Source organism: Chanodichthys erythropterus, chromosome 13 (genome assembly GCF_024489055.1).
Source record: "Chanodichthys erythropterus isolate Z2021 chromosome 13, ASM2448905v1, whole genome shotgun sequence".
NCBI classification, from domain to species: domain Eukaryota; kingdom Metazoa; phylum Chordata; class Actinopteri; order Cypriniformes; family Xenocyprididae; genus Chanodichthys; species Chanodichthys erythropterus.
The window spans coordinates 11,133,903-11,161,518 of record NC_090233.1 but is presented as its reverse complement, the minus strand read 5'-3'; the positions used below and the strand labels follow the sequence as shown (position 1 = coordinate 11,161,518).

Here is a 27,616-nt window from a genome sequence, read left to right as displayed (position 1 = left end):
CAGCCAGCAATGCACCATGCAAAACAATATGTTGTTATGATTTGTACATATTTATTTTATTATTTATTATTACATATTATTTAATTCCTCCAAAAATCGCCCCATTCACTTTATTGTTAAGTGCCTCACCATAATCTTGATTTTTTTTTTTCTTCTTTGTGGTGATTACCGTTATGCAACAAATATTTAAAGGCACAATATGTCAAATTTTGGGATTAAAATATCCAAAAACCACTAGAGCAGTGTTATATATTTTGTTGACTTGTGTGCTTACATTATCCCAGATGTTTCCGAGAATGTTTAAATCCAGAGAAATAAGCAATTTTAACCAGGACACCGACCTGCGCTACCCTCGATTTCCAGTTTTATTTTGTAGAAAGCATGGAAACACCAAAGACACTTTAATATATTACATGTTTTAATAGGCAAGGGAAAAAGTGTATGGTTACATTTATAGACAGAAAACAAATTATTGTTATATAGCTCAACACGTTTAGTCTTATTGTTTAAATCTTCTTGATTTTTTGCGAGTACCATGCTTTACCATGCCTCAGAGAAAAACACTATTTTGTGAAGTAGCTAACATAGCACAATCAGATGCAGCTTTATTTTTAGTAACAGCAATACAGCATTTTCTCCATCATACAATATGTTTTAAAATTAATTGCATGCCATTTAGCAAAACAAGCCATTCAGCATTTATTAATATGATATTCTAATATCGATCTATCTTACTGCAGTGTGCAACAAGTGTCTCAGCAGCCAGAGTAATGTTATAACATCATTTTCAACACACTCAATTGTATGTAATATGATAAACAGTGCTACTTTTCCTCACATACGCTTAACTAGAAGAAGCAGAAGCGCCGACTGTGGCATAATAAAAGTTCCACTGCTTTCGAGTCATGTGTCGCGCTCGTCTCTCATTAGCAATCGCTCCAGGGGCCTCGTTCGGCTGTGAGGCGAAGACGACATCTCCCATGATTCCGCGCTCAATCTCGGGATCTTCAAGCTACGTCTTTGTTTTGAATAGGCGACCTCTCTCAGTGAAAAACATTGTAACATGTATTGAAACAACAATGCTCTTTAATGTAGTCATTTTCATTTACCTTGCATCATGGTTTACACAATGACCCCATGTTGGGATCTGCCTAAAATGTGTAGCTTCTGCCAAGTAACAGATTAGTTTGCATCAAAATTTGAGCCACAGATCTGAAAGGATGAACAGCCTTTAATGCAACAACAAGAAGATGGGTGAAACAATTTTGCCTTCCTGTTTATTTTGCTATCTTGACTATGCTCAGCTTTTTGGGTAATGACCAACCTGCCGAAAACTACTGCCACAAAGCACCTACAATTAAAGTAAAATTACGTATATGTTAATTTTTATGTATTTAAACATTTGGTAGGTTTAGCAGTGTTGTAACTTGTATGAAATGTCTAGTCATAACAGGTCATAGCCATCCGTTGCGCAAAAAATTAGTCAAAGCTGGTGAACAAAATGCACCATGTTGATATATGCAACAGTTCATTCATAGCATTGCAAGACAATATAATGGATGACGTATTAACCCTTATTTTTTATTTAAAAGTACACTATGTAACTTTTGGCGCTCTACATTTAATAAACAAAACCACGGTTTGGAAGATGGATTCATGATGTACTCACTCATTATATAAATGTTGTAAATTTTGAACGAAACAAAAGTTACATAGTGTACCTTTAATGTCTTGATTCCTAGTGGTTTATTAATCTTGAGTGTGATGATGTTTCACTGCATGAAGGGTTAACGCAAGGTGTATCTGGCCTATATAATAGACTTGTGGTGTTTATGGGCATTTTGTAATGTTATCTTACACAATGCCTATGCCATTGCTGCAATATAAGGGAGGATGATTTTTTGTGGTTGAAATGCAAGGGCACATACTCACGCCAAGCATAGGCTTGTGTTCACAGGTGTAATGATAAGAAATAAATAACAGCCTTGTTAATCAGAGCACAAGGGAGTGAGTGACTAATACTGTATCTCTGAGAAAGTAACAAATGCACAGATAAATATGTGATGTTCGGAAATGTGAAAGTGATAAGGCCATCATAAAGACCAAGGTCAGTGGAGCTTTGATCCATTAAAGACTTTCCAGTGGGAATGGGTATTATTTTTCTTTAGTCCAGTGTATGAGAAATCTAATATAATACAAATTGTGTTGATTTCTAAGTGTTTTGCTGTGTTTTTTTAAGATTTAGTTTTGGTACTTTTGTCATTATTATGATAGGACAGGAAGCAAAGTGGGAGAGAGAGAGGGGAACGGGATCAGGAAAGGTCTGCGAGCTGGGATTTGAACTCGGATCGCCCGAAGCGCAACAACGCTGTTTGTCAGTGCTGCCCACTAGGCTATCGGCACCGACGTGATTTTGCTATTGTGGGATTCTGTCATTGTGATTTTAGAATGTAGGCAGTCTAGTTGGTTTTAAAGAATTAGTTCACCCAGAAATGAAATTTCTGTCATTAATTATTCACCCTCATGTCTTTCCAAACCCGCAAGACCTTCGTTCATCTTTGGAACACAGATTATTTTTGATGAAATCTGAGTTTTGTTTTGTTTTTATCTCCCATAGAAAGCAATGAAACTGCCACATTCAAGGTCTAGAATAATAGTAAAGACATTTGATGCATCCCAATTTGCCTACTTATACTATGCCCTAAAAGTATGTACTGTTTTTGTGAAGAAAAAGTACATACTTTTGAGTCTGTAGCAGAAGAGTATGCAAGCTTTGGGACATACAACTTCGTCATAATTGCGTCTTTAATGGACGCTCTGTCGCTTAGTTACTAGCATCCTGTTACCATTTAAACTGCCCTGTCATACATCTTGTCACAGTTAAAATCCTCCACATTCAATTAAATTTCATTTCTTTTCTGTTTCGGAGAGAAGTGTATCATGTTGATCTGCCAGTCGTGGGCCTTCTATACGGAGAACTCTCCTAGCTCATGTTTGCATAATGATGCATTTAAAAGTTAATGACCAAACACATCGGTATAAAATTCACAATCCTGTTGTAGATGAAATACAATGTGGATAACATTTAATAAATATTTTTCATCATGTTAGATACTGATTATTAATTACTCACACCCCTTTATCTTAACCGTTCTGCTTAACCATCGGTCTCGCACATCTGCCATGTTTGTAGTTTTTTAACACTTTTCATTCATATTTGTAGTTCGAATCGAATCCTCATCCACAGTGCAATGGGTTGTGGGCAATATTAGCCGTTAGAGAGTGCAGGGATCTGCACTTCGAATTCTAGCTGGAAAAAGTAGACTATCCAGGTATGTTTAGAATACTCATTTCAACATGCTACGATTTGGGACATACTAATTCTATTTTCGAATACTATTTAGGATGTATAGCTGTTCACGTGAGCACCACGTCCCTTCATAACTTTAAGGTTGAACCACTGCAATCACATTGACTATTTTAAATGATGTCTTTACTACTTCTCTGGACATTGAATGTGATAATTTTGTTGCTTTCTATGGGAGATAAATAAAAAAAACTCTCAGATTTCATTAAAAATATCTTAATTTGGGTTCCAAACATGAACGAAGGTCCTACGTGATTGTAACGACATGAGAGTGAGTTCAGAAATTTCATTTTTGGGTGAACTGACCCTTTAAGAGGGGTTCATACTCCCACTGATTCCCCGAGACTAAGTGACCAGACATAATTTATTTTCAAAGACAGCTGGCGATTTCTGGTGATACGAGAAGCAGTGACCGTTGGTGACCAAAGCTGAGCAGAGCAATGCTTTAATGCAGCACAGAAGAATAAAACAGAACGCAGTGAAACATTTGAATATTTTTTTTACTTACTATCACAGCAATGTGAACACTAACAAATTTCAGCGTCTCGTGGGTGAGATAATGTCAGCTATAGAGAATGCAACACATAGCTGCATCACATTATGAATTGCAGTCTGACACATTTGAAACGGCAACAAACCACAAACGTGAGCTTGGGTATCTAAGAGTTTGTGTGCATGTGCTTGTATTGTATGTGGAACTGCATGTCACTTAACTATGTTTAATTCAGCGAGCGATGTCCAGTGATCATTGGGGGGAAAAATGTTTTTGTATTTTATAAAAGTGCACTGAATTTTAGGATACAGTTTTATCTTGCTCTTTTGTTTACTGCATATTTTGACAAATGTAGTAGGCCATATATTGCATACACAGAAAATGTGCATACTACACACAGCATACATAATGCACATGTCACCAGTAAAATGAGAAGTACAGCGTTATGTTATGACAAACATATCCCATCGATTTAAAAATAGATAAAAAACAATCTAGTTTTACAGGTTTTAAATACTTTAGAATTCTAGAAAATAAGAACAAAAAAGAAAAAAAAAGATTTCTCTTGGTGCAGAGCGTAATTGATCTTAATCACATTTTTTCACTCTATCTTACATTCAAACAAGTATATAATAAACTACTCATCGGTAATGCTGATTAGCGAGCGAGTTTGGTGAGTAAGGGGGAGGCTTGGCACCTGGCATGTGTTGACGGTTACTGGTTACTCTCCACACAGACACACACAGCTATCAGGCAAATATGGTGTGGTCTGGCAAAGAGAACAACTTGTACATTCCAGCTTGAATGGTTATGGCTTATGACATTGTAACGAATTATTTTTTAACATCTACTTTTTTCCATTTTTGCTCATAAATGTATGTATGTGTATATATATATATATATATATATATATATATATATATATATATATATATATATATATATATATATATATATATGTATAAGTATATGTGTGTGTGTGTGTGTGTGTGTGTATACAGTATATATATATATATATATATATATATATATATATATATATATATATATATATATATATAAGATAGTGACCAAATAAAAAGAGAGAAATTTTGTCTTATGGGTGCATGAAAAACTGTAGAGATTTTGAGAATTCAAAGACTGCATTGTTTGTTGAAAGGTTATCTGTGAAATTCAGTGTTGCATCTCTGAAGAAAAAAAAAAAAACATTTTTAATTGCATGCATCTGTGCTGTCTGCTTGAGGCGTGCGAATACAATGGAAAATATGCATGGGTAAATTAAACTAGTATTTGAAGAAACAAACATCAACCTTTTCAACAAATATCAGCATTTTCTAAGGAAAATTAGAATAAATCAGAGATGAGTAAATACCTAAAATGACTGTACACAGATTGTCATATGCCATGTCTGATTTCTCCCTGGCAACAAATTCAGCTTGTAATTTGTAATGTGTTGGAAATTATTTTTTGTCACAATTCAGATATAAGCTATCCATTAGAATAACATGAAGTGGTTTTTGATTTGAGAAGTTTGATTAAAGCTGTAAGCAGATCGACTTTAACTAAGTAACATCTAAATTAATCATTTGACACAATGCGCTTATTGTGTACTTATGTTTTTAAATTGTACTTATATTTAAATAAAAAATCTGCATGTAATTCCATCTTTAATTAATTGAATCTATATCCATATATAATAATAACACTGTTGACCCTTCCCTTACACCTTAACCCACTCTTAAACTTAACCATACCACCGAACCTGTACCTAACCTTACCCGTATCCTGCCTCTATAGCAGAAAATGTGTTTTGCAATACAACATCAACACAATAGTAATTATAAATAATATTTATTTATATAAGCATGTGTTTACCATGGTTATGGAGTGTTCCTAGGCATTAAAAATATAGTTCATCCACAAATAAAAATCTAATTATTTACTCAATTACGTCATTCCTAATGCTATTATTGTTTTGTGTAATACAGTAAGAGAATTTTTGAAGATTCTTCCTTACTACGACAGTGACAAAAACACAATAAGTGTCATAAAAGTTGTTTAGTCTTTTGATGGGTTTGCATGAGGAACAGACCACAACTGCTAAAACTAACCACCTCTACTAAAACTGCTGTCAAAACTTTCAAACTGTTATGTGGAAATGAGCTGCATTGGGGTTCTTAATTTCTCCTTTTAGGTTTCATGAAAAAAAAATGAAAAGAAATTGGTTAATATGCACAGTATGCACTTTTTCTGAATGTGTTCTTGCGTTTAAAGACCATGAAATCAAAATCAAGGTCTGTTAGCTTCGAACATCATATATGTCATCATCAGGCATGTGATCAGCTAAAGACAAAAAAATTAGGACCACCCCATTATTATTAGTACTTTTTTAAATTAAATTAATAAAGAAATATACATACTATTGTATTGGAAAATTAAAAAGTTGAGCATTTATAATAATAATAATACATTATAATACAATATAAGTCAAAATTATTAATATAATTATTGATATTATTAAATAATATTAAGTATTATCATTATTAGTGTTTTATTTTACAGAACAGTAAAATTACAATACCAACATTTATGAATGTTTTAATTTCTTGCTTACAAATGTTAAACCATTGAGCTTTTATTTTGGAGGAAAACTGCAGGGAACAACAGATTTATTAACGAATTGGGGAAGATAATTGGCACACGTTGCGTTCCCTAATGCAAATTATAAGCGACTCAAACACACAGCCCTTGCAGAGAAGCATTTACTCTGAAACAGACTATATGTTTATATAATTACATCACAACCATTGAGATTTGATGATCGCACTAAAGGCCCCGATATACTTCAAACAAAGTTCTGTTTCAGTCTTCGTTTATGGGTAAAATGAAGTTCGAAATATGTGAGCTGCGATATACTGTAATCTAACATCTGACGTCGCACACACTGCTGAGAGTGGCGTTTAGATGAATATAGAAATATGTGCTGTGCACTTTCTTCTCAGTAACAAAATAAACACAACAAAAAATTGAAAACTGCAAGCATTTATTATAGAACGCTTAAGAAAAGATCATAACAACATGGGTATGTTAGCACGAGCTCCTCAAATTTGCACTCCAGTCACGTCACGTCTTCATATAGCACTTTATTCAATAGATTGCTTAAAATCAAGCAGCTTTACAGTATCAAACATGAAAAGCAATGTCAGTGCCTCATTAATCAGAAGCACAATTTCATTTTGTACTATAAAGCGGCTATCCAGTGTGTTCATGTTTTCACCCCCGGAGATCTTACCTCAACAGACGAAATAAGTCAGAGAATTGTTCCACGTGAAAGAAGGCGGAGCCTCAGCACACGCCTCCTATTACATTATCGTCACGGACCAATGGTAGTACGAAGATGCTTTGCAGCTGGAGCGAACTTTTCCTGAGAGTTCACTTTGGCAAGCCATTTCAAACTCCCAAAACGATCTTCGTCTTGGCCTGATTTTGTTCGAAGTGACATCACATCAGTTCGTTCTTCGATTTTGTTTCAAGTATATCGGGGCCTTAAGGCCGTGTCCACCAAAGCATTTTTAGCTAGCTGAAAATGGCTGAAATTGCCTAGCTGTGTGCGCTCTTCGGCAGCACAGTGTTTTTTTCAGTTGAGACGCTTTGCTATGATACAAAATATCCACGGTTTGTTAGTGTTACTAGTATCTTATTTGACAGATAGTTTATTTCTGTATTGTTTCTATATAAAAATGTTGATACAATGTAAAGTATTTGCTCTGGCTCTTTCTTTAATTATTTTGATTTGTTATTATGCTTGTTGTTGTCATCTGTTGACATTGTATAAGCAGAATGTGGAGGTTGGTCAGTGTTGTATTTGTCCCGCCCCTCCTCCACTGTGATTGGATGGCTAGGTACAAAGTGACAGTGATGACAGTGATGAGTTTTACACTAAGCTGAACATTCTTCAACTCTTGGCGACACGTAAAAAACGGCTAGCACTTCAGCGTGAAATAGACGCTCAGCGCCTCGTAATGCTCCCGCTGTTTTAAAAACGCGACATTCCCTTTGAAAATAAATAGGAAAAATACGCTAACCAGCCTAAGGCATATCACATTCTCACAACCATGCTTTGTCAAAATTCATAAAAAGTTACCGGCAACTGGCACCATTTCAACGCAGATTTTTACTCATGTTTTGAACCCTGGCATGAGCTTGTGCAGCGCTGCCAGAGGCAATCCATGCATGAAATAAATGTGAATCAGAAAATGTAACATTTCGCAGTTAATTTAGTAATTGTTTAACGCCATTTTGTGATTTCAATCACTATACAATAACCAGACTCCCAAACAGTTTTTTTTCTCGGATTTACGCGATTCACGTGGGTCATACTTTTAAGGTCGGAAAATACAGAAATCCTTATAAATATGGAAAAATCACAACCCTGATGTTCACAGGGGCACGAACTGTGTATGTACAAAAAAAAAAAAAAAAAAAAATGCTCTCTTTAATGAGAATTGTTTCTACCTGTAATTGACTAGCAATAGCAAGTAACAAAGTCATATTTTATGAATGTTTTAAAAAGCACAACCTCTTTAGATACTGTATGATAAAAATGCTCATGGCGTGAGATGCAAAAAAAAACAACAAAAAAAACTGCTAGACATGACGGCAGTGACTAAAGCCATCTGTACATAAACACAGACCATAGTTGTGTTCAGAAAGAAACACATGTAGACTTGAAATTAAGCTTTTATCCCCGAATCACGGGACCAGACACCAGTTATTTTGCCAAGAGATCTCTTATTTATTATTATAGGTCAAGACATTAAAGACAATTTAATGGATAGACGGTCTTCATGCTCAGCTTTCTCTGAGTCCATACACAAAGGTTAGGTGTTTATATGCTAACCAAAGGATATTACATAATCCTTAGAAAGTAGAGAAACTTGTTTTTCATGTTTAAAATAGAATGTATACATCATGCTACACAGTCTTTCCTTATAGAGGATACTTCAGTTGACATATGCATTAGTGGAGAACATATGCTACGTTGCATATACATTCCAATGAGGTTAAAATAACTCTCTATGTCTTTTGACATGTGACCCTAAGACACGTTTCATGCTCACTCTAACTCATGCACATTAAACTTCACAAAATACATAATACAACTGATTATGAATACTAATAAAGAATAATAAGACTGAAAATAATAAAATTTTAGTCTTCATGCTTGCTGTATGAACTGTTTTTTCTTTCTTTCTTTCTTTTTTTTTTTTTAAAAGTTAAGTGTTATTAACTAAAAAGTCACAGTATGCCACACTGCTTGTCATATGACCTCATTATTTGTGTAATATAATTTAATTAAGTGATTCAGCATTTTTTTATAAAACTATCCAATAAGCAAAAAAAAAGTTTTTTTTTTATTTTAAGTGTGCCCTTTTGTGTACTGAACATTAATTAAAAAATAGTGCAGGTGTGCAATGCAAGAATGTAGGCTGTTTATGGTTGCCAAGCAACACGCCAACTTGGCACATTAATAACAAATTTGATTGATGTGTGGTCACAGGTGTGCGAATACCGGTGTGCGAATTTTACAACGGCTTTCGAGTGTGGCTCATCCAGAGTCGGATCTATTTGTTTAATCACATGTTTCACCCCGGCATCTATAAGATGTTTGTGCTTTCAATGATAAAATGATTGTCTTTCATCATCCTGGTGAATGCTGAGGATATTACAGAAAGAATAAGAGAGAAACAGGAATGGAGAGAGAGAGAGAAATGTTTGTGAGGATAGCATCATAGCACCACAGCTGCTGTTTTGACTCAATGGATGGTGACTGTGACCTACTGATGCTGGATCCATTCACAGGGCCAGAACATAGGCATGACACACTGGTCTAGACAAAGACTAAATCGAATCTCAGGCTAACCACTTTACTGCATGATGAGGAGTGAGAGAGGGAAAGCAGTTGAGTTAGGGAAAGGTAAAGGTTCATCAAATCTAAGTTTAGTTACATATGAAATGCTGCGATCTGACAGTTTCACGCTGTGCCTCCTCTTCCATGTTTTGAATGTAGGTTAGGCCTTTCAGAATATATATAAATGTATAGTAAGCTCTTATTGTGGAAGAGCAAGGCGTAAAAAGTGCTTTTAATCAAGAATGCAGTTTTCCTAAATATCAGTGCGATTGCAAATGTGATAATTATGTTATACATAACAGTTAAATGAACAAGAAGTTAACATTTTAGACACAATATTGTCAATATTGTTTGTTTTTTCTCAATTTCACCAACGAAAATTTCAAAATGAAACCACTGCATCACAGTCTCCATGCAACAGACAGTGATTTTGACTGAATCCTTGTTTTAAACGAATCAGTTTAATTAATGATTCAATAATGTCATACCCGCATTACCCTCGGTTTACGGTTTTATTTTGTAGAAACTATGGAAACATCAAAGATGCTTTAATATATTATATGTTTTAATAGGCAAGGGAACAACTGTATGGTTACATTTATACGAATTGTTATATAGCTCAACACGTTTAGTCTTATTGTTTAAATCTAGTTTTCTTGATTACCATGCTTTACGCCTCAAAAAAACCCCACTATTGTGTCAAGTAGCTAACAGCATAATCAGATGCAGCTTCATTTTTAGTAACAGTAATACAGCATTTTCTCCATCATACAATACATTTTAAAATGAATTACATGCCATTTATCAACACAAGCCATCCAATATTTATTAATATGACATTCTAATATCGTTCTCTCTTACTGCAGTGTGTAACAGTGTCTTACAGCAGCTGCCGAGCAAACGCTCGGAGTAACGTTATAACATCATTTTTAAGACTCTCAAATGTATCTAATGATAAACAGCGCTGCATGTGTTATCTCGTACGTTTGACCGGAAGAAGCAGCGCCGGCGACTGTGGCATAATAAAAGTTCTGCTATTCTCGAGTCATGTGTCGCGCTCGTCTCTCATTAGCAATCGCTCCAGCGGCCTCGTTGCGCTCCAACAGCACTCGGTCCTGCTCTCCTTCATACAATCCCATCCATGAACATGATTTCATTCTTTTCCACCTGCTGTGAGGTGAAGACGACATTTCCCAAGATTCCGTGCTCAAACTTGCCGTCATCAAGCTACGCCTTTGTTTTGAATAGGTGACCTCTGGCAGCGAAAAAACTACATATTGTAGCTTTAAGGGGGCAAATATTGCCCCTTAATAAAAATGTTAGTTTCTGTTACTCCGTTACTGTCTTCGCGAGCCAGCTGTCCACAACAAGCCTAAACCAGCCATGGTACCAGCACAAAAACACACTCAGAAAAACATAATCTAATTATTGTTATCAACAAATTTTGAAACTTTTGAAACAACTATGAAAATATTCTGTGTTGTACACCCCTAATGTACAGTATTAATTTTTATTTCTTCAGGTCTTAAAAAGGTCTTTAAAAGCCTTAAATTTGATGTTAAAAAATGTGCAGCAACCCTGATGGCTTCTCGAACAAGAACAAATGTAGGGTGGAACTCGATTTTGTCTGAGGGGAATTGATTAGATGGTTGTGGTTTTTTATTGGTCAATCTCACGTGAGTGACGGGTTGTCCCACCCTCGCGCCAGTAAACATGTCATCAGAGAAGAGAAAAGATAGCTGCAAGAGGGAGGGGGAGGTATTTAGATTAGAAAAAAGAATGATGTGCACGGATAAATCATCTATAATAAATCCTGCAATATTCTATAAAAAAATAATAAATAATAAGAATAATGGCATCTGGGAAGAACAAATTTTGACTTGGAATACATGGTTTGGACCAGTGTTTCTCAACCAGAGGTCCATATTCATTTTCATATGGCATTATGTCAAGGGGTCCTTATAAAAATCTGAATATATTTTTTTATATTCCCATAAAAGAATATAATATATGTATAATATAACTGACTATATAAATATAGGACAAGTCAACTAACATAATAGTAAATTACACTTGATTGCATTTGTTCGTCACAAAAACATTAATTATACCAATGAGCCAATTATATTCTAGGGTCTTTGAGGATGGTTCCAAATATGATGGGGGTCCATTACTCAAAAAAGGTTGAGATTCACTGGTTTGGACCACTTTTGTGATACTTTTATGCTCCTCTTATGATCTTTGAAGTTTCATTCATTGAAGTTGCATATAAAAAAGTGACCAGTACATCTCTTAAAAATCCTCTAGTTGTGTGCCAAGGAAGAGCTGGTTTGGAACTTCATGAGTGTTAGTAAATATTTACAGAATTTTAATTTTTGGGCGAACCAAACTTTAAAATAGAGTATGGAATAACGAGGTGCCTAATGTAAGCTGGACACTTGCTTTGAGAGAGGAAGCCTATGCTTGGAAAACTCATGCTGTCATGATTTCTTTTCATTGGTGTGCCCCCAACTTAGATAGTCAAGACTCTAAGACGATCCAGAGTTGTTAAAAAAAAACAACAATTGAGAAATATGACATTGTCATGCCATATGTGTGGTCATCTTGTAAAGAAGATTGTTTCGATAGAAGTGGGCTACATTTTGTCAAAACCTAACGTCTCGGTTACATAGGTAACCCTCGTTCCCTGAAGGAGGGAACGGAGACGTACGTCGGACAGACCGACGAATAGGAATCTCGCTAGAGAGGCCAATCTACTTCGAGTGTAACTAAACGAGCCAATGCACATTGGCATGCAATCATATGCATCAGCTGCTCGCCTCGCAGCGCGGGTATATAATGAGCAGCAGGTGCGTTGCATCTTCAGGTTTTCGCTGAGGAGCCGAACCCAGCAGGCGGCAGCATCAGCAGGACAACGCCTGTGGCGACGGGACGTACGTCTCCGTTCCCTCCTTCAGGGAACGAGGGTTACCTATGTAACCGAGACGTTCCCATTCAGTCGGTCACGTTCGACGTACGTCGGACAGACCGACGAATAGAATCCCTACCAAAGCGCCACAGGGGCTGCCCTCTTCCAGCGCTCTGACGTGAGCCACCTGAACCCCCTTGCCTAAGGACGGTGGGACCAGGCTCACGCAGAGAGGGTCGATCACTGTTGTTCCCAAAACCCACTCAGTGCGACAATTGGATAACGCTGGGAAAGCGTAGCCTTACATGCGATAAGGAACGCTGCGGAAGCCATATCCTTCCCCGAAGGAGTTATATGGATAAGTACATATGGACTAACCTTGTAGGTTGTACAACATATGGAAGAACTGGGGTGACTCCACTCGGTGAGAGATGGGTTCTCCCAGAGGGAAAGACACGGGCTTCGTTTAGGAGCAGCCGTGGAAAAGCCATATGGGATCCCCGTAGGGTCACACATATGGAACCCAGCCTAAATCCGGTTCTCAAGGATACAACGGAGTATAGGCCTGGCGCCAGACGCTCCGCCACGTCGGCTGCCGAAGGGTAACCGGAGGACTCAACAGGGTCTGCCCGTAGGGACTCTCTGGAGAATAGAATGCGCATGTAGCGCAGCAAGCCGACACTAAGCCGGGGCCTCTCCGTGCCTCTGACCTGAGGCGAGAACACGGGAGGAGACCGGCTCGACACGAAGGCTATAGTATCTAGCGAACGTGTTAGGTGTCGCCCAGCCCGCAGCTCTACAAATGTCTGTTAGCGAGGCGCCACGAGCCAGCGCCCAGGAGGATGCCACACCTCTCGTGGAGTGGGCATGCAACCTGAGCGGGCAGGGCACGCCCTGAGCTTGGTAAGCCAGGGCGATGGCATCCACTATCCAGTGGGCCATCCTCTGCTTGGAGACAGCCTTTCCCTTCTGCTGGCCTCCGTAACAGACGAAGAGCTGGTCTGAGGTCCTAAAGCCCGAGTTCTGTCTATGTACAGTCGCAAGGCGCGAACTGGACAGAGCAAAGCCAGGGCTGGGTCTGCCTCCTCCGAGGGCAGCGCTTGCAGGCTCACCACCTGATCCCTGAAGGAGTGGTAGGAACCTTGGGCACATAGCCAGGCCGGGGTCTCAGTACCACGTGGCTGTCACCCGGCCCGAACTCTAGGCACGATTCGTCGACCGAAAATGACTGCAGGTCCCCTACCCTCTTGATGGAGGCCAATGCCACCAGCAGCAAAGTTTTCATAGAGAGAATCTTTAAGTCTGCTGACAGCAAAGGCTCAAAGGGAGCAATCTGGAGTGCTCTGAGCACCAGAGTAAGGTCCCAAGAGGGCATGGAGGGGGGACGAGGAGGATTTAACCGTCTCGCCCCCTAAGGAACCTGACGACCAGGTCGTGCTGACCAACAGATTTGCCATCTATGTGGTCGTGGTAAGCGGAGATAGCAGCAGAATGGACTTTGAGGGTGGAGGGGGACAGCCTACGCTCCAACCCTTGCTGCAAGAAGGAAAGTACGACACCGATCGAGCATCTTCGGGGTCTTCTCGGCGAGAAGAGCACCACTCGACGAACAGGTTCCACTTCGAGGCGTAAGCACGTCTCGTAGACAGTGCACGTGCCGAAGTGATGGTGTTAAGTACCTCGGGGGTAAGTCACCTAGAACCTCCGCGTCCCGTCCAGGGACCAGACATGGAGTTTCCAGAGGTCTGGACGCGGGTGCCAAAGAGTGCCCCGTCTCTGAGAGAGGAGGTCCTTCCTCAGAGGGATGGGCCAGGGAGGGGCTGTCGCGAGGAGTGAGAGTTCTGGGAACCAGGTCCGGTTGGGCCAGTAAGGCGCAACTAACAAGACCTGCTCCTCGTCCTCCCTGACTTTGCACAGGGTCTGTGCAAGTAGGCTCACTGGGGGAAACGCATATTTGCGCAGGCCCCGGGGCCAGCTGTGAGCCAGTGCGTCTGTCCCGAGTGTTCCCTCGGTCAGAGAGTAAAACAACTGGCAGTGGGAGGTTTCTGGTGAGGCAAACAGGTCTACCTGAGCCTCTCCGAACTCTCGCCAGATCAGCTGAACCACCTGGGGGTGGAGTCGCCACTCTCCGGGCAGCGCAGCTCGTGATAGCTCGTCGGCCACACGGTTGAGCACACCGGGGACATGAATGGCGCGAAGCGACCTCAGATGCTTCCGACTCCACAGGAGGAGATGGCGGGCGAGTTGCGACATGCGACGGGAGCGTAGACCACCTTGGCGGTTGATGTACGCAACGGTCGCAGTGTTGTCCGTACGGACCAGTACATGCTTGTCGCGAAGCAGACGCCTTTGAGGAGGCTCAGCGCAAGGCGTACTGCCAGCAACTCGAGGCAATTGATGTGCCAATGCAGATGGGGTCCCGTCCAAACCCCTGAGACTGCATGCCCGTTGTACGTGGCACCCCAGCCGGTGGCAGAAGCATCTGTGAAAACCACAGCATGCCGGGACACCTGTTCTAGGGGCACTCCTGCCCGAAGAAACAAAGGGTCCGACCACGGACTGAAGGTTCGGCGGCACTCCTGAGTGATTGGCACCCGGAACGTGCCGCGTTGCCACGCCCATCTCGGGACTCGGCCGTGAAGCCAGTGCTGAAGCGGTCTCATATGAAGCAGACCGAGCGGTGTTACAGCAGCCGCTGCAGCCGCCATATGCCCCAGGAGCCTCTGAAAGAACTTCAGTGGGACCGCTGTCCTGCCATTGAACGTATTCAGGCAGTTCAACACCGACCGAGCACGTTCCTCTGTGAGGCGTGCTATCTGTTCGACCGAATCCAACTCCATACCGAGAAAAGAGATCCTCTGCACTGGGGCGAGTTTGCTCTTTCCCAGTTGACCCGAAGCCCCAACTGGCTGAGGTGACTGAGCACCAAATCCCTGTGTTCGCACAACTGATCCCGAGACTGTGCTAGGATAAGCCAGTCGTCTAGATAGTTGAGAATGCGAACACCCTGTTCTCTCATGGGAACAAGGGCTCCCTCCACGACTTTCGTGAAGACGCGGGGAGACAGGGGCCAGCCCGAAGGGTAGGACTCTGTACTGATATGCTCGACCTTCGAACGCGAATCTCAGGAATGGCCTGTGTCGCGGAAGAATCGAAACATGGAAGTACGCGTCCTTCAGGTCGATCGCTGCAAACCAATCTCGGGGACGGATGCACTCGAAAATGCGTTTCTGCGTGAGCATTTTGAACGGTAGCTTGTGAAGGCTCCGATTCAAAACTCGCAGGTCCAAGATCGGTCGTAACCCGCCGCGTTTCTTGGGTACAATGAAGTAGGGGCTGTAGAAACCCGACCTCAAATCGGGCTGGAGGGACCGGCTCTATCGCGTCCTTCGCCAGTAGGACTGCGATCTCCGCACGCAGAACAGGGGCATCGGCATCTTTCACTGTAGTGAAGAGGATGCCCCTGAACTTGGGGGGGCGCCGGGCGAACTGAATCGCATAGCCGAGCCTGATGGTCCGAAGGAGCCAGCGAGACGGACTGGGGAGCTCTAGCCAGGCTCTCAGAGACCGCGCAAGCGGCACCAAGGGGACCACCGGCGTACCCGCCGCGGGGCAGCGAGGTGGAACGCAGGGACGCGGCCCGGGAGGCTCTCCGTGTGAGGCGGCCCGAAGCGGGGGTCACAGTGTGCTGTGCAACACTTACCTGCTTCCACGGGTGGACAGAGGGAGCAGTCGAGGTTTTGCCTACCTGCTGCTCGCTGCTGTCCGCTGGCGACAGAAGAGGTGGATGAGAGTGGTGAGGTTCTAGCCCTCCCACTGCTCTCCGAGCCTCTTCGGACCCGGAGATAGAGGAAACTGCTCTTTTATTGAAAATTTGGGTACCGCTGGCCGTTGAGCCAGCGGCGGAACAAAAAGGGGAAACAAAAGATTCTCCACCCGGCCCTCCTCCGGGGGAAGGAGCGGTGCGGTCACCACCTCCTGAAGAGCAGTCCCGTCCATCTCCGGGTCGCCCGTCCTAGGGCCGCTTGGACTTGGCCTTGCCACCCTTCTTCTTAGGAGGTGCTGGACGGGCTGGGTACCCCGCCCGCGACCGGCTCCACGACGCCGCTTGGATGGAGGCTGCTGCTGCTGGGGCGTCGGAGCGGGGCGGCTGCAGGGCGCGCCTCGGCGACGGGCAGTCTGAGGTGCCGCCGGCGGTGGAGGTGCAGCAGCTGACCGCCTCGGCAGGATGTGACTGATCGCCTCTGACTGCTTTTGTACAGCCGAGAACTGTTGGGCAAAGTTCTCGACCGCGTCGCGAAGAGGCCGGTCTGGGACACGGGGGAATTAAGAAACCTGACTTTGTCGGTATCCCTCATGTCCGCAAGACACAGCCAGAGATGGCGTTCCTGGACCACCATAGTGGACATCGCACGAGCCCACTGACCGCGCCGTAACCTTCGTCGCTCGAAGCGCGAGGTCCGTCGCGGCACGAAGTTCCTGGAGAACTTGTGGATCATGACCACCCTCGTGCAGGTCCCTCAGTGCCGTGGCCTGATGGACCTGCCACAACCCCATAGCGTGTAAGGCAGAGGCAGCTTCCCCACAGGCCTGATAAGCCTTGCCGGTAAGATCCGACGAGTACTTACAGGCCCGGGAAGGGAGAGACGGCTCCCCCCGCCAGGTGGAGTTAGGGCACAGTTGCATAGCAACGGCCCGTTCCACAGGGGGTATGCGCGTGTAACCCTTCGCTGCCCCGCCATCAAGGGTGGTGAGGGAGGAGGACCCACCGACACAGTTTCGGGCAGTAAAAGGTGCCGTCCACGTGCCCGTGAGCTCTTCATGCACCTCCGGGAAGAAGGGTACTGGGGTGGGGGGCTGAGAACCAGCCCTGGCCACCCCGAGATACCAGTCATCCAACCTCGAGGGTTCGGGACACGGTGGAGGATTCCACACGAGCCCGACCCTGTTGGCGGCCCGGGAAAGCATAGCCATCATTTCCGGGTCCGTGTCGGGCACAGTTGTCACCCCCGAAGGAGGCAACTGCGCCGACTCATCCTCCCCAGAAGTATCAGGCTCACCCTCCGATGCAGCGATCGACATCCGGTCGTCTGGGGGAGCTCCGAAGGAAACGGATGGTACACACCTCTGGGGTGGTCCACCACGTTCCGAGGGCAGCTCTACTGGCTGCGGAGCGCACGAGGGGGAGGGTTCCTAGGGGGTTGGTTCCCCGAAGGAAGCGCGCTCACCGTTATCCTCAAGTCACCAGCCCCGCCGCTCGCAGCAACCCTCTGAGGAGGATTGGAGCGAGGCGTCGGGACCGGGACTCCACCCCTTTGCAGAAAGTGGAGTCTCGACCGCAACTCCGCGATGGTCATCTTCCCACAATGGGTACATGACTCATCCACAAACGCTGCCTCAGCGTGCCTTAAGCCCAAGCACGCGATACAGCGCTGGTGACCATCCCGAGGCGCCAGGTAACGACCGCATCCAGAAACACACAAGAAGAACCACATCATTAAAAAAAGACGCGAACTACTCGTGTTAGCTCTTTCAAGGACTGACTCTTTTAGGTGCTGAAGCACGCAGGGGAATAGCCGCTGCAGCACAGACAGGGAATGTGCAGCCTGTCGTGTGCACTCTCCTTGAAGGCGCTCCTCTTACCAGCTGTAACAACAGCTTTTTAGCGCTCTAGGCGCACCGTTTCACCAGCCGTGAGAACGGCCTTCACGCTGATTACAGCTTTGCTCAATCAAATTAAAGGCAAAAACAAAAACAAAAGGAGAATCGGCCCCGCTGCTGCGCTGTCCGCCTGCACCTCGCAACAAAGAGACGTCTTGAAGAGAGACTCGTTCACCACACTCGCTTTCAGTAGCTGTCTTCATAGAAGGTTCGGCTCAGCCGGTTTAAAAGCTGAAGATGCAACGCACCTGCTGCTCATTATATACCCGCGCTGCGAGGCGAGCAGCTGATGCATATGATTGCATGCCAATGTGCATTGGCTCGTTTAGTTACACTCGAAGTAGATTGGCCTCTCTAGCGAGATTCCTATTCGTCGGTCTGTCCGACGTACGTCGAACGTGACCGACTGAATGGGAACTACAGCTCTTGTTAAATTCAGCGAGTGGAGCTCAGTCATCTTCCCAAAAATGAATAGGGCTTTTTTGCATTTTAATCCTACTGTGTGTAACAAATGTCTTAATATTTCAGAGCGCAATTCAACTTTGCATCATGAAAAAGATGTTAATACGAGCCCCCCTCCGCCCTTTTTAATTTATTTACGTATTTATTTATTTATTCTCATCTCAACACATTTGATCAGTTTGCTCTTCTCAATTTTGCCATTTCATCTGAATATCAACATTTATAAGATTGAGTCATTTTTAGGTTAATTCATCTAATTTTGTGTCTCTGAAAAGTAGTGATCTGAAACACTGTATTATGTTGAATATCAATCGATTTGTGTCTGTTTGTTAATGAGGGATTTGTGTTTTTAGATTTGTGGAGTACAAAATACTGTTTTTATTCTGAAGTGAAAAGATAAATTTACACTCAGAGAATTGGGACAGAATCATCCGAGTGACATGTTGTTACTGTTTTTTAATTTAATACTTATTGTAGTTCACGGGGTTATAATTCAATAATTCCATGAGTTAGGTGTACATTTCAAACATCTTTGATATGCATTAAAACCTATAGGCTAAATGAGTGAAATCATTCCATAGTGTTGCTATTATGGCATATCTTCAGTTTAAATATGGGCAATTAAATATGTATATATTCATATGCCTGTATATAAATCATCACAGAATAAATTTACCTTTCAGATGAATCTCTTTTTCTGAGATTCTGCATTGCCTGGCATTTATTATTTAATTATTCATCTAAATCATTTAATTATTCATCTAAATAAATAAAAATGGATGATTTATTGTTTTATTTCAGCATCTTGCACTTGCCTAACCTATACCACATTGTTCTTAAGGGGTCATCTGACCTTACTAATTGTGGTTTATACCACTTATGAGACATCTTCCTCCCAGAAGGTTGTGTTGGGATACAGTATTTCTATACATCATGCATATTTTGGAAGATGTAGCCTATGGAAAAAATTTGCATAATTTTAAGTAATGCAAAATTTTAAGTTGCAATGTAAACATCATGCACAAATAGTATGGGTAATGTGAATCCGTAACATTAGGTACTAGTCTAGCATGATCAGAGTTTGAATTGATATGAAATAAAATAGGGATGACTTCTTCAGTTTAATTGGTGAAATAAATCAACAGACTCACTTTTTCTTAACCTCAGATAGAATGTGTGTGTGTGTGTGTAATGAGAATGTGATCGGCTGTGGTGTAGAAAGGATGGGTGTGGCAGGCTGACTGACCATTCTTTCATCTCTCTCTTGCATAATAACACCTGGCCCAGTGAGCATATGATTTCTCCTTCGGCAAAGTTTGACCCTGTAATTGGTGGTGAAGTGTATCCACAAGCCTGTCACAAATGTGTCTGTGTGATAACCCAGAGGGAACTGCTTCCTGCCTCCGTAGCGATAGGCAGGAAGTTACAGCGTTACAACCACCTCTTCATACAGTAGGTTTACAAAGTTCAAAGAATGGAGGATTGGTGTTTTTTTTAAGGAGGCATGGTTTTTAAGATCTGGGTTTATGCCAGAGCTTTAGGGATGCATTAATTCTGGTCAAAAAATCAAATTGAGATTATTCTGACAAATATCATGATTGGGATTATAAATGCATCAGGGCCAGGTGATATATTGAATATGACCTTACTTGTCCTAGTTTTTGTGAGCATGAGTGTGTTAATACAGAGATGCTGAAATAGCATCTCTTATTTTAAACTTCAGTGGAAAAAAAAATAATGCTATATTTAGTAAGCTTGCATACAAAAGTCTGCATTTTCATTATTAAATCAAATGTAGGTAAATACTGTTTATTATTATGTCATTTTACTTTGGGGCATATAAATAATAATGAATTTCTTTTCACAAATTTTACATGTTATACCGATCATAATATTTCATGGCCGATTCGATGGCAGATTTTTTTTTCTTTAAGCAAATTTATTTGTTGTTTAATTGCTCTATTACATGCCAAACTGAATATCTGTAGCCATTTGAAATGAGAGGCAACCGCTGCAATCATGATCCAAACAAATATGCTACACACATGTAGCATGAGCGGTTGTTTTTGCTTTCAATTAGATTGCATAATTTCAAGATTTAAAGCAAAAACCAAATGGTCTGACTTTAGATTTGTGAAATTATGCTACACAAGACACACTTGAACAAAACGAAAACATCTGATGGGCTGAATGAAAATGCAAATTCACTCACTGCCAGTAGGTGGCACTTATGGAACAGCTGCGGTACAGCGCTTCCTTCCTAAACTTTCAATCAGTTGCCTTCAGAGATACATTCATATAAACACCAACACCAATTCAATATTTATATTTTTCTTCCTATATTTCGTGCATTGTGAACAGCAAGCTTGTTGTGCCTGGTACAGTATTTTTACTGCTGGTGCATCTGTGTTCTCTTCTTCTTTTATGTGTAGTAACCGTTTAAAGAAAACAAGAAAGCCAGTGTTTACAGTGATTTTACAACAGTTAGGAGTACCTAACAATGCCCCTGATCTAAAATCACTGTAAACCATGTCTTTTTGGGGGCTTACTGCTTTACTTTGCTGTAGGCAGAGGTTGAACCAATTACACGCTAAAGCTTTAAGTTTAGGAGGTGAAAGCCTGTTATGAGATGATTTAGTTATTTGTTCACACAAAAATTAAATTCTGTTTTCAATTACTCACCCTAACACCGTTCCCAACCCGTAAGTTCATTTTCGAAACACAAGTGAAGATATTCCAAATGAAACCTGCGAGTTTTCTTTCCCTCCATTGAAAGTTTGCGCATCCAAAACTTTGACGCTTCAAAAAGTTAATCTTAGTCTTCTGAAGAGACACAATCGCTTTATATGATGAACAGTTTTAATTTAAGTTTTTATTTACATGCAGACAGCAACAATCTAATCAATTTCTGATGGACAAATCAAGTCCCGCGACTCCCGCTCTACGTTTTTTTTTTTTTTTTTTTGTTTCGCTTGGATATACGTCACAATAGGGAAGAAAAGACTATTGCAAATTCCATTTCATGTCGACTTTAACATTTTTACAATGGGTGCATTCCCTTAGTCATGAATCAGTATATCATGTAGATGAATTCAGGCACTGGTAAGGACAGTAATGACCCTGGCTCACATTGGGACACTGATGGTGACATGACAACGTCCTTGTAAAATGTCACCACTGATGATCCGCTGTAAAATACAAAGACCGACAGCCTGTCTAGACTTAAGGTGCGGTCACACTGCACTTTTTATTCCATTGACTTCCATTTATACGCATGCAAATGTGTCAGGCTGGAAACACAAGCTCATTTTTCGCTGCGTTCCAGTTCAAGTTTGGTGAACTCTGACCTGCGAATTCACATCATGTGAAGTCGGGTGACCAGTAGAAGATCGATACCTCACGGCGTGACCTCTTGGCTGAATTAAAAGAATGATATTTTTGCACTAAAGCAAGATTGTATATTTTTTACATTTTGAGTGTATTAATCTTTGTTTTATGTTGAATTCATGTTTCTAAAAGCGTGACGTCATGTCACGACCGTTGCAGTGTCCGAAGAAATTTTGCACGCTCAATGTCAAGCCAATCAGATTCGAGGATTATAATTTACTGTTGTATAAAATTAACAGGCTTTGATTTTTGGGTGCTTGTTGCTTGCTTGTTACAGTTTTGTTTTGTTTTTTTGTTTTTCAAATGCTTACACACATTCTCAAAACTTTGCCTCACAAATTTTTTCTTTACACACAAATCCAAGAATTGCCCACACAAAATGCCTCACATCTCTTGCAAAATAAAGCGCTGCATTCAAAATATCACAAACACATTTGTCTTACGTTGCAAAATGCAAAAACCTTAAATGCCATAATATTCTATTTTTGGATATATCATACACACACAGTTATTCAAAACCTAAAGCTCTTCTTTAATGAGCTTGTATGTTCATTTCTGTACAAGACTGAAAGTAATTGGCAGAGAGATTGAAACCAAACTATTTATTTTTTTACTGTAAGCATTTGTGGTTGTGAATACAGTATTACACAGTACGAAAGAAAAGAAATACATCAACCCTGTGTAGTTGGACAGAAACAATGGTTGTGTTTGAAAAAGGAAATCAAGATACTTCCTGTTAGATTTTTGTGTGTTACATAGAGAATTGTGTGTTGTGTTTTGCAAAAAGGCCAAGAATTAGTGTATGGTTTTGCAGATTTGGCGTGTGGTTCTGGTGTTTGAGTGTCAGGTTTCAGAAATTGTGTGACAAATAAGAATTTTGTGCGTAAGCAAATGTCATTTGATGAAAAAACATGTATTAAATGGATGTAACTTTATTACTCAGAAAAGGTTAATTCTCCCATTTTGCACAACTTTTCTTTAAAAAAAAGAAGAAAAAAAAAGGCATGCAATAAATGTTCTCTGTGCTTTATTTGCAGGGCGACATTGATTCTGCATGAGGTTAGATTGTGGCCGGACCGAAATGAAATGAGTGGCTAACGACTGACCTCTTCCGCTGCACCACCACCACCAGCAACCTGTAGCATCTAACCAGTGCCTCTTCACCAGCCTGATACACCAACACACCCACATACACACAATTACCTAACAGAACACCATCAGACTGTAAGTTCCCCAGCTTCAATTCATTTCTCTCTGGTTGATTAATGCTTAATATCAAACTGTTTTTCATGTTCGTTTGCGCAATGTGTTGACCTACAAATACGAACACCCTCTCTTCCTTCCTTCTTTCTGATATTAAAACATTACACCACAACATACAGAAGAAAACCCCATCTGTTTGCACCATACACTTTGTGTGTTGAATATACACATATATAGACATAACTGTATTTGGGTGAATCTGTCAAGAACATGCCTGGGTCACATCAAAAATCTAAAGAAAGACATAACGTTTTATGTTACTAAAACAAAACCTTTTTTAAAAGCATTAACATTTTTTTTTTTTTCGTATTGTGACATTACTGACATTTGAACATTTCCCTCCCTTCCAAATTCTCATTACTATAATGTGAAACAATTCTCATTGTCGCTACTATAATGGGAAAACTTATTCGATGAGTATATTTTATTATACCATGATCTGTCTAAATACACAATTCTGATTGGACTAGATTTGTGGAGGAGAATCTGATCCTAGACCAGCATTTACAGGAAGCATACTGAATCCTCTATCACTAACATCTGTAGTCATGTACTGTATATACACCTCATCCCCATGGTCAGAGAAAGGCTTAGCTCTCACTCTGCCTATGTTTATTACAGTAATGAGAATATAATGAAAATCATCATTGAAAATAATGAGAATTACATAAAATCTCAGAAGTAAAATGGATGCATTACAGTAATGAGAATTTGGGGGAGGGGGTGGGGAATGTGCTTAATTGTCAAGAAAATAATGGCATAATACTTACCAATGATTGTGCTCCTAAAATATGCTTCATTTTCTTTATGCAAAATCTAAATCCTTATTTTTTGTTCTCTTGATTTTAGAGTTAAATATGTTTGCTTGTCATCGTTTTTGTGCGCACACACATAACTGCCCTCAAATGGTCTTTTTCTTAGAGGGATACCCTTGTGAAAAATAAGTACACTTTAGCATACTTTCAAAAAGAGTACTTGTTATAGAAATAATACTTTAAAAGAATTTACTGAATGTAACATTTTCAGACATGTAATTGAATGTTAATTACAGTTAGATGAAAATGTATTATAGTTTAAATTTATATTAAATGATGAACTTTAGAGGTTTTTTTTGGCCCACTTAAGTAGGACATAAGTACATCTTTAATGTAATTTCATAATTACTTCTGCTGTCTTTGAAATATGGTTCGAGTGTACTGTTGAATGTACTGACAAGCATTTATGGTAAACTAAAATATACATTTCTATTGAAACTTTATTTCATGTAAATACATTTAGAATTACACATTTGTAATGATGAAGTTGCAATTAAGTACTTTATAAAATATGTCTTTAAATGTAATATCAAAAACACTCAACAGTTAAAATTATAATCATGTACTTTACATGTGCTTTATGTTATTCAACACATCAAAATGAGTGTACTTCTTTAAAGCACCACATAATTATTTAATTTAAAGGCCCGCTGAAGTGTCTTGGAACGTGCAACATTATTCAATGTGTTGACGTAATTTCAACTGAAACAGGAAGACAGGGCTATGTATCGAACAGCCCCGCCCCTTTTTTAAAATAGCCAATAGCGTTTCGCTTATATCACAGCTCGGCCAGAACCGTTAAACTCAATAAAACCTCTGTTTCCTTCTAATCTCTAACCGTTTATCCTCCTAATCTCCTCTATATCACTTTAAAATACAGCATTCTGTGCAGAATTTAAATGGGTCCGATACCTTTCGTGGTCTGAGCCGACTCGCGGATATGATTCGCTCTGTGCTCTCATGTCCCTGGGCCAGAGCAGACTGTGCTGCTCATGCTGCGGCAGTTCACGTGTCAAAGGAAAGCATATTTACACTGTCTGAATCGTTCCCTATCCCCTATGTAGTGCACTATGTGCCATTCACCATGTAGAAACTAGTTAAATGTGTGAACAAATGACCGATTTCAGCCGCAGCTTCAGTGTCCGTGTATAGTGTAGGAGGGGGCGGGACTTCGGATTCTAGAGAGCATTTGATTGGACAGTAGATCCAATCAAATGCTGATGTCATGAAAATCCGTGATCCATTTTAGCGGAAGTGAGAGACTGTAAGTTTTGAATGCTTATATCTCCTAAATGCGAATTTTGTCAATGGTTTGGAACACACCAGCTTATTCATAACATTAAGGCTAACATATTCATACTGAAAGTGAAAAAACTTTTGATTTCAGGGGGACTTTTTTAAAGTAAAACATTTAATTTGACATGATTACAAAGTGCACTTTTTAAAAGTGTTTTGAGAAACTTAGTCATGAATGTGCTCTCTTAATTAATATTATATTATCTGCAAGTTGAGTTTTCAAATATACTGTAAAGATATGAAGTACACTACAAGTGCATATTCAATACAATTCAAATGATACACTTCTTATGCACTTACAATGGCTATCGTGTGCATGTGATCATGAAGTCCACTAGACCCTAGGCTGTCGTGTGTCATTTTAGGTTTCAGAAGGTCAATATGATGCACATTTTTGCCGAGCGAGCTTCGCAGCAGACTTCTTCCAGACAGTCAAAACAGCATTATGTCTCAAAAGAAAGACCCTGAGTGTTTAGGGTGCCATTTGGGACAGGGCCACAGTTAAGTGCACTTCTTTTTCACAAGGGATCCTGTAGCAATGTCCTATGCTATGAACTACCCAAAACATATAGGAACCTCATGCTCAAAATACTTAATTCGTTTGAGTTGGACAAACTTAAATTAAACAAATTAGTTCAGTTAAATTAACAGTTATGAGTATTTAAAACTTTCTTTTACTTTTGAGTTCACAGCACTGACATATTTCAAGTAAACTAAACTGTTTTAGTTGCAGCAGATTTCTAATTCCCAGCATGCTTTGCATCAGACTGTCTAAATGTTGAAATAAAGTGTTATTTTGTGTGTTTTTGCATAAGATTAACATAGGGAGACATAAGTTAGTGTTTAATGTTGTGTTATGTTGGGATTGACAGGGGGTTCTGTTATGTTAGTTTTGTAGGGTTACCATTCTGGTGAAGAGTAGACCGTGTGGTTAGGTTGAGGATGGGCTGCAAAACTTTTAAGACCACATATACTGTATGTTGTTTGATTATATACATGCAAGTATATATTGACAGTCTCTTTGATAATTATAATAGCGTGTGTATTTTGCTAACTAACATTTAACCAAGATTTGAATGTGATGTTTATGTAAATTAACTATATGTACTTGAGTAGGGCGAGGCTGAGAACTGTGGGAGCGAAGGAATGCCAGTGATGTGATTGTTAATGAGAGACACCTGTGCACCACACTAGCATTGCTCCACTTCCATGGCTCTCGGCCCCGCCCCACTTGTCACAAAAAAATTAAGTTCTACTAACTTAAAAAAATAAGTTAGTTAACTTAAATGTTTTGAGGTAATAAGTTTCCTCAAATGTTTTGAGTATTCTGAACTTATTGAGTTTTACAGTGTAGCAATGCACTACAACCAATCAGATTACTTTAGCATCTGCATAGTAACACCCACAGCACCCTAAGGGGCCGTTCTCACAGAACAGGGTCTTCCAGGGTCTTGCTTCCTACCATGAGAACCTCTTAGCTAGATGTTACACACACACACACACACACACACACGTTGTGTTTCCATATTTTTTGGAGACTTTTCATTGACATTATTATTTTTATATGTACAAACATTCTATCCCCTAACCCTAATCCTACCCATAACAGAAAACTTTCTGCACTTTAACATTTCATAAATCATTTAATATGATTTATAAGCTGTTTTCCTTATGAGAACCAAAAAGTGTGTCCACAAGGTCAAAGATTTCTGGTATTGCCATCCTTGCAGGGACATTTTGCCCCCATAAAGTACTGTAGGGAATACCTGAACGACACACACACACAACAGATTTTACAAAAGGTTTAAAGTTTTACAGAAACACGTCTAGACACACAAGTACATGGTGTTTCTTTGTTCTCTTATACAGTGCATTGCCTTGATAACCTTGATATAAATGATGCCGTTATAAATGATGCCATAAATGATGGCGTTTCCTTGCAGTTTCATCCCTTTAAGTCTCAAAGGTTGCATACTTGAAGTATGTTGTTTGCTATGAATCCTAAATGAATGGTCTGTTCTCCTAACCATTTAGAAAAACGCGGCACTCAAGT

The 27,616-nt window shown here is 40.6% G+C and overlaps 1 protein-coding gene across 15 annotated transcripts in view; it reads left to right on the top strand.

The window, feature by feature from the left end:
* The window catches only part of zbtb20 (zinc finger and BTB domain containing 20), a 91,047-nt gene that overhangs the window by 31,101 nt on the left and 32,330 nt on the right, over positions 1–27,616 (top strand). For all 15 annotated transcript variants that reach the window (XR_010897026.1, XR_010897027.1, XR_010897025.1 and 12 more), the window contains exon 2: positions 23,227–23,413. The gene's annotated coding sequence lies outside the window, so the exon portion shown is untranslated. The remainder of the gene's footprint in view (positions 1–23,226; positions 23,414–27,616) is intronic.